The sequence below is a fragment of the Polyergus mexicanus genome, unplaced genomic scaffold (genome assembly GCF_030449975.1).
Source record: "Polyergus mexicanus isolate NDT 795.1 unplaced genomic scaffold, iyPolMexi1.0 SCAF_8, whole genome shotgun sequence".
NCBI classification, from domain to species: Eukaryota; Metazoa; Arthropoda; class Insecta; order Hymenoptera; family Formicidae; genus Polyergus; species Polyergus mexicanus.
The window spans coordinates 5,217,240-5,238,936 of record NW_027223328.1 but is presented as its reverse complement, the minus strand read 5'-3'; positions in this window follow the sequence as shown (position 1 = coordinate 5,238,936).

Here is a 21,697-nt window from a genome sequence, read left to right as displayed (position 1 = left end):
TCCACAAATGCTTCCTTAACAAGTTAGCGCCCAAAAACCTCTGAAATCACGATTATTCATTACATTTTTACAAATATCAGGGAAAAGTATGCGTCTTTCGACAAAAAGTACTGAAACAAAAGTTGTAGAGAATTAAATTCTCTTTCAAATGAGATCAAAGTTATAACAGTTCCTTCCACAAGTTTTGGAATAATCGCCAAAAGCCGAAAATACACTTTCGATGCATTTGAAATTGGTTACTAAGTTGTATATTTCAAAACCAACAGGGCTAATCATTTTGATCTCATTTAAAGGATAATTTGATGCCGAACAATATGACATATACATGGGTCCACAAATGCTTCCTTAACAAGTTAGCGCCAAAAAACCTCGAATCACGATTATTTATTACATTTTAACAAATATCAGGGAAAAGTATGCGTCTTTCGACAAAAAGTACTGAAACAAAAGTTGTAGAGAATTAAATTCTCTTTCAAATTAGATCAAAGTTATAACAGTTCCTTCTACAGGTTTTGGAATAATCGCCAAAAGCCGAAAAAACACATTCGATTCATTTGAAATTGGTTATTAACTTGTATATTTCAAAACATGTGCCGCGAACTACAACCATTTTGATCTCATTTAAAAGATAAGTCAATACCGAACAAAATGTCTTATGTACATAGTTCCATAAATGCTTCCTTAACAAGTTAGCGCCCAAAAACGTATGAAATCACGATTATTTATTACATTTTTACAAATATCAGGGAAAGTATGCATGTTTTAACATAAAATACCGAAACAACGATTGTAGAGAATTAAATTCTCCTTTAAACAACAGTTCCTTCGACAGGTTTTGGAAAAACCGCCAAAAGCCACTTTCGATGCATTTGAAATTGGATAATTATTGGTGTATTTCAAAACCTACGGGGCAAACTACAATCATTTTGATCTCATTTGAAAGATAATTTGATAACGAGCAATTCGTTCTATGTACATGGGTCCAGAAACGCTTCCTTAAAAAGTTAGCGTCTCAAAACCTCTGAAATCACAATTATTCATTAAATTTTTACAAATATCAGGAAAGTATGCGTGTTTTAACATAAAATACACAAACAACAATTGTAGAGAATTAAATTCTCTTTTAAATGAGATCAAAGATATAATAGTTTCTTCCACAGGTTTTGGAATAACCGCCAAAAGCCGAAAAAACACTTCCGATGCATTTGAAATTGGATAATAATTGGTGTATTTCAAAACCTACGGGGCAAACTACAATCATTTTGATCTCATTTGAAAGATAATTTGATAACGAGCAATTCGTTCTATGTACATGGGTCCAGAAACGCTTCCTTAAAAAGTTAGCGTCTCAAAACCTCTGAAATCACGATTATTTATTACATTTTTACAAATATCAGGGAAAGTATGCATGTTTTAACATATAATACCGAAACAACGATTGTAGAGAATTAAATTCTCCTTTAAATAACAGTTCCTTCGACAGGTTTTGGAATAATCGCCAAAAGCCGAAAATACACATTCGATGCATTTGAAATTGGTTACTAAGTTGTATTTTTCAAAACCAAAGGGGCGAACTACAATCATTTTGATCTCATTTAAAGGATAATTTGATGCCGAACAATATGACATATACATGGGTCCACAAATGCTTCCTTAATAAATTAGGGCACAATAACCTTTGAAATCACTATTAATTTTTACATTTTTACAAACATCAGGGAAAGTATGCGTGTTTTAACATAAAATACCGAAACAACATTTGTAGAGAATTAAATTCTCTTTTAAATGAGATCAAAGATATAATAGTTTCTTCCACAGGTTTTGGAATAACCGCCAAAAGCCGAAAAAACACTTTCGATTCATTTGAAATTGGTTATTAACTTGTATATTTCAAAACATATGGCACGAACTACAATCATTTTGATCTCATTTGAAAGATAAGCCAATACCGAACAAAATGTCTTATGTACATAGTTCCACAAATGCTTCCTTAACAGGTTAGCGCCCAAAAACCTATGAAATCACGATTATTTATTACATTTTTACAAATATCAGGGAAAGTATGCATGTTTTCACTTAAAATACCAAAACAACGATAATAGAGAATTAAATTCTCTTTTAAATAACAGTTTCTTCTACAGGTTTTGGAAAAACCGCCAAAAGCCGAAAAAACACTTTCGATTCATTTGAAATTAGTTATAAACTTGTATATCACAAAACATATGGCGCGATCTACAATCATTTTGATCTCATATGAAAGATAATTTGATGCCGAACAAAATGACATATACATGGGTCCACAAATGCTTCCTTAAAAAATTAGGGCACAATAACCTTTGAAATCACTATTAATTTTTACATTTTTACAAATATCAGGGAAAGTATGCGTGTTTTAACATAAAATACCGAAACAACAATTGTAGAGAATTAAATTCTCTTTTAAATGAGATCAAAGATATAATAGTTTCTTCCACAGGTTTTGGAATAACCGCCAAAAGCCGAAAAAACACTTTCGATGCATTTGAAATTGGTTAATAATTGGTGTATTTCAAAACCTACGGGGCAAACTACAATCATTTTGATTTCATTTGAAAGATAATTTGATAACGAACAATTCGTTCTATGTACATGGGTCCAGAAACGCTTCCTTAAAAAGTTAGCGTCTCAAAACCTCTGAAATCACGATTATTTATTACATTTTTACAAATATCAGGGAAGGGATGCGTCTTTCAACCAAAAGTACTGAAACAAAAGTAGTAGAGATTTAAATTCTCTTTCAAATGAGATCAAAGTTATAACAGTTCCTTCCACAAGTTTTGGAATAATCGCCAAAAGCCGAAAATACACTTTCGGTGCATTTGAAATTGGTTACTAAGTTGTATATTTCAAAACCAACGGGGCGAACTACAATCATTTTGATCTCATTTAAAGGATAATTTGATGCCGAACAATATGACATATACATGGGTCCACAAATGCTTCCTTAAAAAATTAGGGCACAATAACCTTTGAAATCACTATTAATTTTTACATTTTTACAAATATCAGGGAAAGTATGCGTGTTTTAACATAAAATACCGAAACAACAATTGTAGAGAATTAAATTCTCTTTTAAATGAGATCAAAGATATAATAGTTTCTACCACAGGTTTTGGAATAACCGCCAAAAGCCGAAAAAACACTTTCGATTCATTTGAAATTGGTTATTAACTTGTATATTTCAAAACATATGGCACGAACTACAATCATTTTGATCTCATTTGAAAGATAAGTCAATACCGAACAAAATGTCTTATGTACATAGTTCCACAAATGCTTCCTTAACAGGTTAGCGCCCAAAAACCTATGAAATCACGATTATTTATTACATTTTTACAAATATCAGGGAAAGTATGCATGTTTTCACATAAAATACCGAAACAACGATTGTAGAGAATTAAATTCTCTTTTAAATAACAGTTTCTTCTACAGGTTTTGGAAAAACCGCCAAAAGCCGAAAAAACACTTTCGATTCATTTGAAATTAGTTATAAACTTGTATATCACAAAACATATGGCGCGAACTACAATCATTTTGATCTCATATGAAAGATAATTTGATGCCGAACAAAATGACATATACATGGGTCCACAAATGCTTCCTTAAAAAATTAGGGCACAATAACCTTTGAAATCACTATTAATTTTTACATTTTTACAAATATCAGGGAAAGTATGCTTGTTTTAACATAAAATACCGAAACAACGATTGTAGAGAATTAAATTCTCTTTTAAATGAGATCAAAGATATAATAGTTTCTTCCACAGGTTTTGGAATAACCGCCAAAAGCCGAAAAAACACTTTCGATTCATTTGAAATTGGTTATTAACTTGTATATTTCAAAACATATGGCACGAACTACAATCATTTTGATCTCATTTGAAAGATAAGCCAATACCGAACAAAATGTCTTATGTACATAGTTCCACAAATGCTTCCTTAACAGGTTAGCGCCCAAAAACCTATGAAATCACGATTATTTATTACATTTTTACAAATATCAGGGAAAGTATGCGTCTTTCGACAAAAAGTACTACAACAAAAGTAGTAGAGATTTAAATTCTCTTTCAAATGAGATCAAAGTTATAACAGTTCCATCTACAGGTTTTGGAATAATCGCCAAAAGCCGAAAAAACACTTTCGATTCATTTGAAATTGGTTATTAACTTGTATATTTCAAAACATATGCCGCGAACTACAATCATTTTGATCTCATTTGAAAGATAAATCAATACCGAACAAAATGACTTATACGTGGGTCCACAAATGCTTTCTTAAAAAATTAGGGCACAATAACCTTCGAAATCACTATTAATTTTTTCATTTTTACAAATATCGGGGAAAGTATGCGTGTTTTAACATAAAATACCGAAACAACGATTGTAGAGAATTAAATTCTCTTTCAAATGAGATCAAAGTTATAACAGTTCCTACCACAGGTTTTGGAACAACCGCCAAAAGCCGAAAATACACTTTCGATTCATTTGAAATTAGTTATTAACTTGTATATTTCAAAACATATGGCGCGAACTACAATCATCTTGATCTCATTTGAAAGATAAGTCAATACCGAACAAAATGCCTTATGTACATAGTTCCACAAATGCTTCCTTAACAGGTTAGCGCCCAAAAACCTATGAAATCACGATTATTTATTACATTTTTACAAATATCAGGGAAAGTATGCATGTTTTCACATAAAATACCGAAACAACGATTGTAGAGAATTAAATTCTCTTTTAAATAACAGTTTCTTCTACAGGTTTTGGAAAAACCGCCAAAAGCCGAAAAAACACTTTCGATTCATTTGAAATTAGTTATAAACTTGTATATCACAAAACATATGGCGCGAACTACAATCATTTTGATCTCATATGAAAGATAATTTGATGCCGAACAAAATGACATATACATGGGTCCACAAATGCTTCCTTAAAAAATTAGGGCACAATAACCTTTGAAATCACTATTAATTTTTACATTTTTACAAATATCAGGGAAAGTATGCTTGTTTTAACATAAAATACCGAAACAACGATTGTAGAGAATTAAATTCTCTTTTAAATGAGATCAAAGATATAATAGTTTCTTCCACAGGTTTTGGAATAACCGCCAAAAGCCGAAAAAACACTTTCGATTCATTTGAAATTGGTTATTAACTTGTATATTTCAAAACATATGGCACGAACTACAATCATTTTGATCTCATTTGAAAGATAAGCCAATACCGAACAAAATGTCTTATGTACATAGTTCCACAAATGCTTCCTTAAAAGGTTAGCGCACAAAAACCTATGAAATCACGATTATTTATTACATTTTTACAAATATCAGGGAAAGTATGCGTCTTTCGACAAAAAGTACTACAACAAAAGTAGTAGAGATTTAAATTCTCTTTCAAATGAGATCAAAGTTATAACAGTTCCATCTACAGGTTTTGGAATAATCGCCAAAAGCCGAAAAAACACTTTCGATTCATTTGAAATTGGTTATTAACTTGTATATTTCAAAACATATGCCGCGAACTACAATCATTTTGATCTCATTTGAAAGATAAATCAATACCGAACAAAATGACATATACGTAGGTCCACAAATGCTTTCTTAAAAAATTAGGGCACAATAACCTTCGAAATCACTATTAATTTTTTCATTTTTACAAATATCGGGGAAAGTATGCGTGTTTTAACATAAAATACCGAAACAACGATTGTAGAGAATTAAATTCTCTTTCAAATGAGATCAAAGTTATAACAGTTCCTTCCACAGGTTTTGGAACAACCGCCAAAAGCCGAAAATACACTTTCGATTCATTTGAAATTAGTTATTAACTTGTATATTTCAAAACATATGGCGCGAACTACAATCATCTTGATCTCATTTGAAAGATAAGTCAATACCGAACAAAATGTCTTATGTACATAGTTCCACAAATGCTTCCTTAACAGGTTAGCACCCAAAAACCTATGAAATCACGATTATTTATTACATTTTTACAAATATCAGGGAAAGTATGCATGTTTTCACATAAAATACCGAAACAACGATTGTCGAGAATTAAATTCTCTTTTAAATAACAGTTTCTTCTACAGGTTTTGGAAAAACCGCCAAAAGCCGAAAAAACACTTTCGATTCATTTGAAATTAGTTATAAACTTGTATATCACAAAACATATGGCGCGAACTACAATCATTTTGATCTCATATGAAAGATAATTTGATGCCGAACAAAATGACATATACATGGGTCCACAAATGCTTCCTTAAAAAATTAGGGCACAATAACCTTTGAAATCACTATTAATTTTTACATTTTTACAAATATCAGGGAAAGTATGCTTGTTTTAACATAAAATACCGAAACAACGATTGTAGAGAATTAAATTCTCTTTTAAATGAGATCAAAGATATAATAGTTTCTTCCACAGGTTTTGGAATAACCGCCAAAAGCCGAAAAAACACTTCCGATGCATTTGAAATTGGTTAATAATTGGTGTATTTCAAAACCTACGGGGCAAACTACAATCATTTTGATCTCATTTGAAAGATAATTTGATAACGAGCAATTCGTTCTATGTACATGGGTCCAGAAACGCTTCCTTAAAAAGTTAGCGTCTCAAAACCTCTGAAATCACGATTATTTATTACATTTTTACAAATATCAGGGAAAGTATGCATGTTTTAACATATAATACCGAAACAACGATTGTAGAGAATTAAATTCTCCTTTAAATAACAGTTCCTTCGACAGGTTTTGGAATAATCGCCAAAAGCCGAAAATACACATTCGATGCATTTGAAATTGGTTACTAAGTTGTATTTTTCAAAACCAACGGGGCGAACTACAATCATTTTGATCTCATTTAAAGGATAATTTGATGCCGAACAATATGACATATACATGGGTCCACAAATGCTTCCTTAATAAATTAGGGCACAATAACCTTTGAAATCACTATTAATTTTTACATTTTTACAAATATCAGGGAAAGTATGCATGTTTTCACATAAAATACCGAAACAACGATTGTAGAGAATTAAATTCTCTTTCAAATGAGATCAAAGTTATAACAGTTCCTTCCACAGGTTTTGGAACAACCGCCAAAAGCCGAAAATACACTTTCGATTCATTTGAAATTAGTTATTAACTTGTATATTTCAAAACATATGGCGCGAACTACAATCATCTTGATCTCATTTGAAAGATAAGTCAATACCGAACAAAATGTCTTATGTACATAGTTCCACAAATGCTTCCTTAACAGGTTAGCGCCCAAAAACCTATGAAATCACGATTATTTATTACATTTTTACAAATATCAGGGAAAGTATGCATGTTTTCACATAAAATACCGAAACAACGATTGTAGAGAATTAAATTCTCTTTTAAATAACAGTTTCTTCTACAGGTTTTGGAAAAACCGCCAAAAGCCGAAAAAACACTTTCGATTCATTTGAAATTAGTTATAAACTTGTATATCACAAAACATATGGCGCGAACTACAATCATTTTGATCTCATATGAAAGATAATTTGATGCCGAACAAAATGACATATACATGGGTCCACAAATGCTTCCTTAAAAAATTAGGGCACAATAACCTTTGAAATCACTATTAATTTTTACATTTTTACAAATATCAGGGAAAGTATGCTTGTTTTAACATAAAATACCGAAACAACGATTGTAGAGAATTAAATTCTCTTTTAAATGAGATCAAAGATATAATAGTTTCTTCCACAGGTTTTGGAATAACCGCCAAAAGCCGAAAAAACACTTCCGATGCATTTGAAATTGGTTAATAATTGGTGTATTTCAAAACCTACGGGGCAAACTACAATCATTTTGATCTCATTTGAAAGATAATTTGATAACGAGCAATTCGTTCTATGTACATGGGTCCAGAAACGCTTCCTTAAAAAGTTAGCGTCTCAAAACCTCTGAAATCACGATTATTTATTACATTTTTACAAATATCAGGGAAAGTATGCATGTTTTAACATATAATACCGAAACAACGATTGTAGAGAATTAAATTCTCCTTTAAATAACAGTTCCTTCGACAGGTTTTGGAATAATCGCCAAAAGCCGAAAATACACATTCGATGCATTTGAAATTGGTTACTAAGTTGTATTTTTCAAAACCAACGGGGCGAACTACAATCATTTTGATCTCATTTAAAGGATAATTTGATGCCGAACAATATGACATATACATGGGTCCACAAATGCTTCCTTAATAAATTAGGGCACAATAACCTTTGAAATCACTATTAATTTTTACATTTTTACAAATATCAGGGAAAGTATGCATGTTTTCACATAAAATACCGAAACAACGATTGTAGAGAATTAAATTCTCTTTCAAATGAGATCAAAGTTATAACAGTTCCTTCCACAGGTTTTGGAACAACCGCCAAAAGCCGAAAATACACTTTCGATTCATTTGAAATTAGTTATTAACTTGTATATTTCAAAACATATGGCGCGAACTACAATCATTTTGATCTCATTTGAAAGATAAGTCAATACCGAACAAAATGTCTTATGTACATAGTTCCACAAATGCTTCCTTAACAAGTTAGCGCCCAAAAACCTCTGAAATCACGATTATTTATTACATTTTTACAAATATCAGGGAAAGTATGCATGTTTTAACATAAAATACCCAAACAACGATTGTAGAGAATTAAATTCTCTTTTAAATGAGATCAAAGATATAATAGTTCTTTCGACAGGTTTTGAAAAAACCGCCGAAAGCCGAAAAAACACTTTCGATGCATTTGAAATTGGTTAATAATTGGTGTATTTCAAAACCTACGGGGCAAACTACAATCATTTTGATCTCATTTGAAAGATAATTTGATAACGAACAATTCGTTCTATGTACATGGGTCCAGAAACGCTTCCTTAAAAAGTTAGCGTCTCAAAACCTCTGAAATCACGATTATTTATTACATTTTTACAAATATCAGTGAAGGTATGCGTCTTTCAACCAAAAGTACTGAAATAAAAGTTGTAGAGAATTAAATTCTCTTTCAAATGAGATCAGAGTTATAACAGTTCCTTCTACAGGTTTTGGAATAATCGCCAAAAGCCGAAAAACACTTTCGATTCATTTGAAATTGGTTATTAACTTGTATATTTCAAAACATATGCCGCGAACTACAATTATTTTGATCTCATTTGAAAGATAAATCAATACCGAACAAAATGACATATACGTGGGTCCACAAATGCTTTCTTAAAAAATTAGGGCACAATAACCTTCGAAATCACTATTAATTTTTTCATTTTTACAAATATCGGGGAAAGTATGCGTGTTTTAACATAAAATACCGAAACAACGATTGTAGAGAATTAAATTCTCTTTCAAATGAGATCAAAGTTATAACAGTTCCTTCCACAGGTTTTGGAACAACCGCCAAAAGCCGAAAATACACTTTCGATTCATTTGAAATTAGTTATTAACTTGTATATTTCAAAACATATGGCGCGAACTACAATCATTTTGATCTCATTTGAAAGATAAGTCAATACCGAACAAAATGTCTTATGTACATAGTTCCACAAATGCTTCCTTAACAAGTTAGCGCCCAAAAACCTCTGAAATCACGATTATTTATTACATTTTTACAAATATCAGGGAAAGTATGCATGTTTTAACATAAAATACCCAAACAACGATTGTAGAGAATTAAATTCTCTTTTAAATGAGATCAAAGATATAATAGTTCTTTCGACAGGTTTTGAAAAAACCGCCGAAAGCCGAAAAAACACTTTCGATGCATTTGAAATTGGTTAATAATTGGTGTATTTCAAAACCTACGGGGCAAACTACAATCATTTTGATCTCATTTGAAAGATAATTTGATAACGAACAATTCGTTCTATGTACATGGGTCCAGAAACGCTTCCTTAAAAAGTTAGCGTCTCAAAACCTCTGAAATCACGATTATTTATTACATTTTTACAAATATCAGTGAAGGTATGCGTCTTTCAACCAAAAGTACTGAAATAAAAGTTGTAGAGAATTAAATTCTCTTTCAAATGAGATCAGAGTTATAACAGTTCCTTCTACAGGTTTTGGAATAATCGCCAAAAGCCGAAAAACACTTTCGATTCATTTGAAATTGGTTATTAACTTGTATATTTCAAAACATATGCCGCGAACTACAATTATTTTGATCTCATTTGAAAGATAAATCAATACCGAACAAAATGACATATACGTGGGTCCACAAATGCTTTCTTAAAAAATTAGGGCACAATAACCTTCGAAATCACTATTAATTTTTTCATTTTTACAAATATCGGGGAAAGTATGCGTGTTTTAACATAAAATACCGAAACAACGATTGTAGAGAATTAAATTCTCTTTCAAATGAGATCAAAGTTATAACAGTTCCTTCCACAGGTTTTGGAACAACCGTCAAAAGCCGAAAATACACTTTCGATTCATTTGAAATTAGTTATTAACTTGTATATTTCAAAACATATGGCGCGAACTACAATCATTTTGATCTCATTTGAAAGATAAGTCAATACCGAACAAAATGTCTTATGTACATAGTTCCACAAATGCTTCCTTAACAAGTTAGCGCCCAAAAACCTCTGAAATCACGATTATTTATTACATTTTTACAAATATCAGGGAAAGTATGCATGTTTTAACATAAAATACCCAAACAACGATTGTAGAGAATTAAATTCTCTTTTAAATGAGATCAAAGATATAATAGTTCTTTCGACAGGTTTTGAAAAAACCGCCGAAAGCCGAAAAAACACTTTCGATGCATTTGAAATTGGTTAATAATTGGTGTATTTCAAAACCTACGGGGCAAACTACAATCATTTTGATCTCATTTGAAAGATAAGTCAATACCGAACAAAATGTCTTATGTACATAGTTCCACAAATGCTTCCTTAACAAGTTAGCGCCCAAAAACCTCTGAAATCACGATTATTTATTACATTTTTACAAATATCAGGGAAAGTATGCATGTTTTAACATAAAATACCCAAACAACGATTGTAGAGAATTAAATTCTCTTTTAAATGAGATCAAAGATATAATAGTTCTTTCGACAGGTTTTGAAAAAACCGCCGAAAGCCGAAAAAACACTTTCGATGCATTTGAAATTGGTTAATAATTGGTGTATTTCAAAACCTACGGGGCAAACTACAATCATTTTGATCTCATTTGAAAGATAATTTGATAACGAACAATTCGTTCTATGTACATGGGTCCAGAAACGCTTACTTAAAAAGTTAGCGTCTCAAAACCTCTGAAATCACGATTATTTATTACATTTTTACAAATATCATTGAAGGTATGCGTCTTTCAACCAAAAGTACTGAAATAAAAGTTGTAGAGAATTAAATTCTCTTTCAAATGAGATCAGAGTTATAACAGTTCCTTCTACAGGTTTTGGAATAATCGCCAAAAGCCGAAAAACACTTTCGATTCATTTGAAATTGGTTATTAACTTGTATATTTCAAAACATATGCCGCGAACTACAATTATTTTGATCTCATTTGAAAGATAAATCAATACCGAACAAAATGACATATACGTGGGTCCACAAATGCTTTCTTAAAAAATTAGGGCACAATAACCTTCGAAATCACTATTAATTTTTTCATTTTTACAAATATCGGGGAAAGTATGCGTGTTTTAACATAAAATACCGAAACAACGATTGTAGAGAATTAAATTCTCTTTCAAATGAGATCAAAGTTATAACAGTTCCTTCCACAGGTTTTGGAACAACCGCCAAAAGCCGAAAATACACATTCGATTCATTTGAAATTAGTTATTAACTTGTATATTTCAAAACATATGGCGCGAACTACAATCATTTTGATCTCATTTGAAAGATAAGTCAATACCGAACAAAATGTCTTATGTACATAGTTCCACAAATGCTTCCTTAACAAATTAGCGCCCAAAAACCTCTGAAATCACGATTATTTATTACATTTTTACAAATATCAGGGAACGTATGCATGTTTCAACATAAAATACCGAAACAACGATTGTAGAGAATTAAATTCTCTTTTAAATAACAGTTCCTTCGACAGGTTTTGGAAAAACCGCCAAAAGCCGAAAAAACACTTTCGATGCAATTAAAATTGGTTAATAATTGGTGTATTTCAAAACCTACGGGACAAACTACAATCATTTTGATCTCATTTGAAAGATAATTTGATAACGAACAATTCGTTCTATGTACATGGGTCCAGAAACGCTTCCTTAAAAAGTTAGCGTCTCAAAACCTCTGAAATCACGATTATTTATTACATTTTTACAAATATCAGTGAAGGTATGCGTCTTTCAACCAAAAGTACTGAAATAAAAGTTGTAGAGAATTAAATTCTCTTTCAAATGAGATCAGAGTTATAACAGTTCCTTCTACTGGTTTTGGAATAATCGCCAAAAGCCGAAAAACACTTTCGATTCATTTGAAATTGGTTATTAACTTGTATATTTCAAAACATATGGCGCGAACTACAATCATTTTTAACTCATTTGAAAGATAAGTCAATACCGAACAAAATGTCTTATGTACATAGTTCCACAAATGTTTCCCTAACAAGTTAGCGCCCAAAAACCTCTGAAATCACGATTATTTATTATATTTTTACAAATATCAGGAAAAGTATGCGTCTTTCGATAAAAAGTACTAAACAAAAGTAGTAGAGATTTAAATTCTCTTTCAAATGAGATCAAAGTTATAACAGTTCCATCTACAGGTTTTGGAATAATCGCCAAAAGCCGAAAAAACACTTTCGATTCATTTGAAATTGGTTATTAACTTGTATATTTCAAAACATATGCCGCGAACTACAATCATTTTGATCTCATTTGAAAGATAAATCAATACCGAACAAAATGACATATACGTGGGTCCACAAATGCTTTCTTAAAAAATTAGGGCACAATAACCTTCGAAATCACTATTAATTTTTTCATTTTTACAAATATCGGGGAAAATATGCGTGTTTTAACATAAAATACCGAAACAACGATTGTAGAGAATTAAATTCTCTTTCAAATGAGATCAAAGTTATAACAGTTCCTTCCACAGGTTTTGGAACAACCGCCAAAAGCCGAAAATACACTTTCGATTCATTTGAAATTAGTTATTAACTTGTATATTTCAAAACATATGGCGCGAACTACAATCATCTTGATCTCATTTGAAAGATAAGTCAATACCGAACAAAATGTCTTATGTACATAGTTCCACAAATGCTTCCTTAACAAGTTAGCGCTCAAAAACCTCTGAAATCACGATTATTTATTACATTTTTACAAATATCAGGGAAAGTATGCATGTTTTAACATAAAATACCCAAACAACGATTGTAGAGAATTAAATTCTCTTTTAAATGAGATCAAAGATATAATAGTTCTTTCGACAGGTTTTGAAAAAACCGCCGAAAGCCGAAAAAACACTTTCGATGCATTTGAAATTGGTTAATAATTGGTGTATTTCAAAACCTACGGGGCAAACTACAATCATTTTGATCTCATTTGAAAGATAAGTCAATACCGAACAAAATGTCTTATGTACATAGTTCCACAAATGCTTCCTTAACAAGTTAGCGCCCAAAAACCTCTGAAATCACGATTATTTATTACATTTTTACAAATATCAGGGAAAGTATGCATGTTTTAACATAAAATACCCAAACAACGATTGTAGAGAATTAAATTCTCTTTTAAATGAGATCAAAGATATAATAGTTCTTTCGACAGGTTTTGAAAAAACCGCCGAAAGCCGAAAAAACACTTTCGATGCATTTGAAATTGGTTAATAATTGGTGTATTTCAAAACCTACGGGGCAAACTACAATCATTTTGATCTCATTTGAAAGATAATTTGATAACGAACAATTCGTTCTATGTACATGGGTCCAGAAACGCTTACTTAAAAAGTTAGCGTCTCAAAACGTCTGAAATCACGATTATTTATTACATTTTTACAAATATCATTGAAGGTATGCGTCTTTCAACCAAAAGTACTGAAATAAAAGTTGTAGAGAATTAAATTCTCTTTCAAATGAGATCAGAGTTATAACAGTTCCTTCTACAGGTTTTGGAATAATCGCCAAAAGCCGAAAAACACTTTCGATTCATTTGAAATTGGTTATTAACTTGTATATTTCAAAACATATGCCGCGAACTACAATTATTTTGATCTCATTTGAAAGATAAATCAATACCGAACAAAATGACATATACGTGGGTCCACAAATGCTTTCTTAAAAAATTAGGGCACAATAACCTTCGAAATCACTATTAATTTTTTCATTTTTACAAATATCGGGGAAAGTATGCGTGTTTTAACATAAAATACCGAAACAACGATTGTAGAGAATTAAATTCTCTTTCAAATGAGATCAAAGTTATAACAGTTCCTTCCACAGGTTTTGGAACAACCGCCAAAAGCCGAAAATACACTTTCGATTCATTTGAAATTAGTTATTAACTTGTATATTTCAAAACATATGGCGCGAACTACAATCATTTTGATCTCATTTGAAAGATAAGTCAATACCGAACAAAATGTCTTATGTACATAGTTCCACAAATGCTTCCTTAACAAATTAGCGCCCAAAAACCTCTGAAATCACGATTATTTATTACATTTTTACAAATATCAGGGAACGTATGCATGTTTCAACATAAAATACCGAAACAACGATTGTAGAGAATTAAATTCTCTTTTAAATAACAGTTCCTTCGACAGGTTTTGGAAAAACCGCCAAAAGCCGAAAAAACACTTTCGATGCAATTAAAATTGGTTAATAATTGGTGTATTTCAAAACCTACGGGACAAACTACAATCATTTTGATCTCATTTGAAAGATAATTTGATAACGAACAATTCGTTCTATGTACATGGGTCCAGAAACGCTTCCTTAAAAAGTTAGCGTCTCAAAACCTCTGAAATCACGATTATTTATTACATTTTTACAAATATCAGTGAAGGTATGCGTCTTTCAACCAAAAGTACTGAAATAAAAGTTGTAGAGAATTAAATTCTCTTTCAAATGAGATCAGAGTTATAACAGTTCCTTCTACTGGTTTTGGAATAATCGCCAAAAGCCGAAAAACACTTTCGATTCATTTGAAATTGGTTATTAACTTGTATATTTCAAAACATATGGCGCGAACTACAATCATTTTTAACTCATTTGAAAGATAAGTCAATACCGAACAAAATGTCTTATGTACATAGTTCCACAAATGTTTCCCTAACAAGTTAGCGCCCAAAAACCTCTGAAATCACGATTATTTATTATATTTTTACAAATATCAGGAAAAGTATGCGTCTTTCGATAAAAAGTACTAAACAAAAGTAGTAGAGATTTAAATTCTCTTTCAAATGAGATCAAAGTTATAACAGTTCCATCTACAGGTTTTGGAATAATCGCCAAAAGCCGAAAAAACACTTTCGATTCATTTGAAATTGGTTATTAACTTGTATATTTCAAAACATATGCCGCGAACTACAATCATTTTGATCTCATTTGAAAGATAAATCAATACCGAACAAAATGACATATACGTGGGTCCACAAATGCTTTCTTAAAAAATTAGGGCACAATAACCTTCGAAATCACTATTAATTTTTTCATTTTTACAAATATCGGGGAAAATATGCGTGTTTTAACATAAAATACCGAAACAACGATTGTAGAGAATTAAATTCTCTTTCAAATGAGATCAAAGTTATAACAGTTCCTTCCACAGGTTTTGGAACAACCGCCAAAAGCCGAAAATACACTTTCGATTCATTTGAAATTAGTTATTAACTTGTATATTTCAAAACATATGGCGCGAACTACAATCATCTTGATCTCATTTGAAAGATAAGTCAATACCGAACAAAATGTCTTATGTACATAGTTCCACAAATGCTTCCTTAACAAGTTAGCGCTCAAAAACCTCTGAAATCACGATTATTTATTACATTTTTACAAATATCAGGGAAAGTATGCATGTTTTAACATAAAATACCCAAACAACGATTGTAGAGAATTAAATTCTCTTTTAAATGAGATCAAAGATATAATAGTTCTTTCGACAGGTTTTGAAAAAACCGCCGAAAGCCGAAAAAACACTTTCGATGCATTTGAAATTGGTTAATAATTGGTGTATTTCAAAACCTACGGGGCAAACTACAATCATTTTGATCTCATTTGAAAGATAATTTGATAACGAACAATTCGTTCTATGTACATGGGTCCAGAAACGCTTCCTTAAAAAGTTAGCGTCTCAAAACCTCTGAAATCACGATTATTTATTACATTTTTACAAATATCAGTGAAGGTATGCGTCTTTCAACCAAAAGTACTGAAATAAAAGTTGTAGAGAATTAAATTCTCTTTCAAATGAGATCAGAGTTATAACAGTTCCTTCTACAGGTTTTGGAATAATCGCCAAAAGCCGAAAAACACTTTCGATTCATTTGAAATTGGTTATTAACTTGTATATTTCAAAACATATGCCGCGAACTACAATCATTTTGATCTCATTTGAAAGATAAATCAATACCGAACAAAATGACATATACGTGGGTCCACAAATGCTTTCTTAAAAAATTAGGGCACAATAACCTTCGAAATCACTATTAATTTTTTCATTTTTACAAATATCGGGGAAAATATGCGTGTTTTAACATAAAATACCGAAACAACGATTGTAGAGAATTAAATTCTCTTTCAAATGAGATCAAAGTTATAACAGTTCCTTCCACAGGTTTTGGAACAACCGCCAAAAGCCGAAAATACACTTTCGATTCATTTGAAATTAGTTATTAACTTGTATATTTCAAAACATATGGCGCGAACTACAATCATCTTGATCTCATTTGAAAGATAAGTCAATACCGAACAAAATGTCTTATGTACATAGTTCCACAAATGCTTCCTTAACAAGTTAGCGCTCAAAAACCTTTGAAATCACGATTATTTATTACATTTTTACAAATATCAGGGAAAGTATGCATGTTTTAACATAAAATACCCAAACAACGATTGTAGAGAATTAAATTCTCTTTTAAATGAGATCAAAGATATAATAGTTCTTTCGACAGGTTTTGAAAAAACCGCCGAAAGCCGAAAAAACACTTTCGATGCATTTGAAATTGGTTAATAATTGGTGTATTTCAAAACCTACGGGGCAAACTACAATCATTTTGATCTCATTTGAAAGATAATTTGATAACGAACAATTCGTTCTATGTACATGGGTCCAGAAACGCTTCCTTAAAAAGTTAGCGTCTCAAAACCTCTGAAATCACGATTATTTATTACATTTTTACAAATATCAGTGAAGGTATGCGTCTTTCAACCAAAAGTACTGAAATAAAAGTTGTAGAGAATTAAATTCTCTTTCAAATGAGATCAGAGTTATAACAGTTCCTTCTACAGGTTTTGGAATAATCGCCAAAAGCCGAAAAACACTTTCGATTCATTTGAAATTGGTTATTAACTTGTATATTTCAAAACATATGCCGCGAACTACAATCATTTTGATCTCATTTGAAAGATAAATCAATACCGAACAAAATGACATATACGTGGGTCCACAAATGCTTTCTTAAAAAATTAGGGCACAATAACCTTCGAAATCACTATTAATTTTTTCATTTTTACAAATATCGGGGAAAATATGCGTGTTTTAACATAAAATACCGAAACAACGATTGTAGAGAATTAAATTCTCTTTCAAATGAGATCAAAGTTATAACAGTTCCTTCCACAGGTTTTGGAACAACCGCCAAAAGCCGAAAATACACTTTCGATTCATTTGAAATTAGTTATTAACTTGTATATTTCAAAACATATGGCGCGAACTACAATCATCTTGATCTCATTTGAAAGATAAGTCAATACCGAACAAAATGTCTTATGTACATAGTTCCACAAATGCTTCCTTAACAAGTTAGCGCTCAAAAACCTCTGAAATCACGATTATTTATTACATTTTTACAAATATCAGGGAAAGTATGCATGTTTTAACATAAAATACCCAAACAACGATTGTAGAGAATTAAATTCTCTTTTAAATGAGATCAAAGATATAATAGTTCTTTCGACAGGTTTTGAAAAAACCGCCGAAAGCCGAAAAAACACTTTCGATGCATTTGAAATTGGTTAATAATTGGTGTATTTCAAAACCTACGGGGCAAACTGCAATCATTTTGATCTCATTTGAAAGATAATTTGATAACGAACAATTCGTTCTATGTACATGGGTCCAGAAACGCTTCCTTAAAAAGTTAGCGTCTCAAAACCTCTGAAATCACGATTATTTATTACATTTTTACAAATATCAGTGAAGGTATGCGTCTTTCAACCAAAAGTACTGAAATAAAAGTTGTAGAGAATTAAATTCTCTTTCAAATGAGATCAGAGTTATAACAGTTCCTTCTACAGGTTTTGGAATAATCGCCAAAAGCCGAAAAACACTTTCGATTCATTTGAAATTGGTTATTAACTTGTATATTTCAAAACATATGCCGCGAACTACAATCATTTTGATCTCATTTGAAAGATAAATCAATACCGAACAAAATGACATATACGTGGGTCCACAAATGCTTTCTTAAAAAATTAGGGCACAATAACCTTCGAAATCACTATTAATTTTTTCATTTTTACAAATATCGGGGAAAGTATGCGTGTTTTAACATAAAATACCGAAACAACGATTGTAGAGAATTAAATTCTCTTTCAAATGAGATCAAAGTTATAACAGTTCCTTCCACAGGTTTTGGAACAACCGCCAAAAGCCGAAAATACACTTTCGATTCATTTGAAATTAGTTATTAACTTGTATATTTCAAAACATATGGCGCGAACTACAATCATTTTGATCTCATTTGAAAGATAAGTCAATACCGAACAAAATGTCTTATGTACATAGTTCCACAAATGCTTCCTTAACAAGTTAGCGCCCAAAAACCTCTGAAATCACGATTATTTATTACATTTTTACAAATATCAGGGAAAGTATGCATGTTTTAACATAAAATACCCAAACAACGATTGTAGAGAATTAAATTCTCTTTTAAATGAGATCAAAGATATAATAGTTCTTTCGACAGGTTTTGAAAAAACCGCCGAAAGCCGAAAAAACACTTTCGATGCATTTGAAATTGGTTAATAATTGGTGTATTTCAAAACCTACGGGGCAAACTACAATCATTTTGATCTCATTTGAAAGATAATTTGATAACGAACAATTCGTTCTATGTACATGGGTCCAGAAACGCTTACTTAAAAAGTTAGCGTCTCAAAACCTCTGAAATCACGATTATTTATTACATTTTTACAAATATCATTGAAGGTATGCGTCTTTCAACCAAAAGTACTGAAATAAAAATTGTAGAGAATTAAATTCTCTTTCAAATGAGATCAGAGTTATAACAGTTCCTTCTACAGATTTTGGAATAATCGCCAAAAGCCGAAAAACACTTTCGATTCATTTGAAATTGGTTATTAACTTGTATATTTCAAAACATATGCCGCGAACTACAATTATTTTGATCTCATTTGAAAGATAAATCAATACCGAACAAAATGACATATACGTGGGTCCACAAATGCTTTCTTAAAAAATTAGGGCACAATAACCTTCGAAATCACTATTAATTTTTTCATTTTTACAAATATCGGGGAAAGTATGCGTGTTTTAACATAAAATACCGAAACAACGATTGTAGAGAATTAAATTCTCTTTCAAATGAGATCAAAGTTATAACAGTTCCTTCCACAGGTTTTGGAACAACCGCCAAAAGCCGAAAATACACTTTCGATTCATTTGAAATTAGTTATTAACTTGTATATTTCAAAACATATGGCGCGAACTACAATCATTTTGATCTCATTTGAAAGATAAGTCAATACCGAACAAAATGTCTTATGTACATAGTTCCACAAATACTTCCTTAACAGGTTAGCGCCCAAAAACCTATGAAATCACGATTATTTATTACATTTTTACAAATATCAGGGAAAGTATGCATGTTTTCACATAAAATACCGAAACAACGATTGTAGAGAATTAAATTCTCTTTTAAATAACAGTTTCTTCTACAGGTTTTGGAAAAACCGCCAAAAGCCGAAAAAACACTTTCGATTCATTTGAAATTAGTTATAAACTTGTATATCACAAAACATATGGCGCGAACTACAATCATTTTGATCTCATATGAAAGATAATTTGATGCCGAACAAAATGACATATACATGGGTCCACAAATGCTTCCTTAAAAAATTAGGGCACAATAACCTTTAAAATCACTATTAATTTTTACATTTTTACAAATATCAGGGAAAGTATGCTTGTTTTAACATAAAATACCGAAACAACGATTGTAGAGAATTAAATTCTCTTTTAAATGAGATCAAAGATATAATAGTTTCTTCCACAGGTTTTGGAATAACCGCCAAAAGCCGAAAAAACACTTTCGATTCATTTGAAATTGGTTATTAACTTGTATATTTCAAAACATATGGCACGAACTACAATCATTTTGATCTCATTTGAAAGATAAGCCAATACCGAACAAAATGTCTTATGTACATAGTTCCACAAATGCTTCCTTAACAGGTTAGCGCCCAAAAACCTCTGAAATCACGATTATTTATTACATTTTTACAAATATCAGGGAAAGTATGCATGTTTTAACATAAAATACCCAAACAACGATTGTAGAGAATTAAATTCTCTTTTAAATGAGATCAAAGATATAATAGTTCTTTCGACAGGTTTTGAAAAAACCGCCGAAAGCCGAAAAAACACTTTCGATACATTTGAAATTGGTTAATAATTGGTGTATTTCAAAACCTACGGGGCAAACTACAATCATTTTGATCTCATTTGAAAGATAATTTGATAACGAACAATTCGTTCTATGTACATGGGTCCAGAAACGCTTCCTTAAAAAGTTAGCGTCTCAAAACCTCTGAAATCACGATTATTTATTACATTTTTACAAATATCAGTGAAGGTATGCGTCTTTCAACCAAAAGTACTGAAATAAAAGTTGTAGAGAATTAAATTCTCTTTCAAATGAGATCAGAGTTATAACAGTTCCTTCTACAGGTTTTGGAATAATCGCCAAAAGCCGAAAAACACTTTCGATTCATTTGAAATTGGTTATTAACTTGTATATTTCAAAACATATGCCGCGAACTACAATTATTTTGATCTCATTTGAAAGATAAATCAATACCGAACAAAATGACATATACGTGGGTCCACAAATGCTTTCTTAAAAAATTAGGGCACAATAACCTTCGAAATCACTATTAATTTTTTCATTTTTACAAATATCGGGGAAAGTATGCGTGTTTTAACATAAAATACCGAAACAACGATTGTAGAGAATTAAATTCTCTTTCAAATGAGATCAAAGTTATAACAGTTCCTCCCACAGGTTTTGGAACAACCGCCAAAAGCCGAAAATACACTTTCGATTCATTTGAAATTAGTTATTAACTTGTATATTTCAAAACATATGGCGCGAACTACAATCATTTTGATCTCATTTGAAAGATAAGTCAATACCGAACAAAATGTCTTATGTACATAGTTCCACAAATGCTTCCTTAACAAGTTAGCGCCCAAAA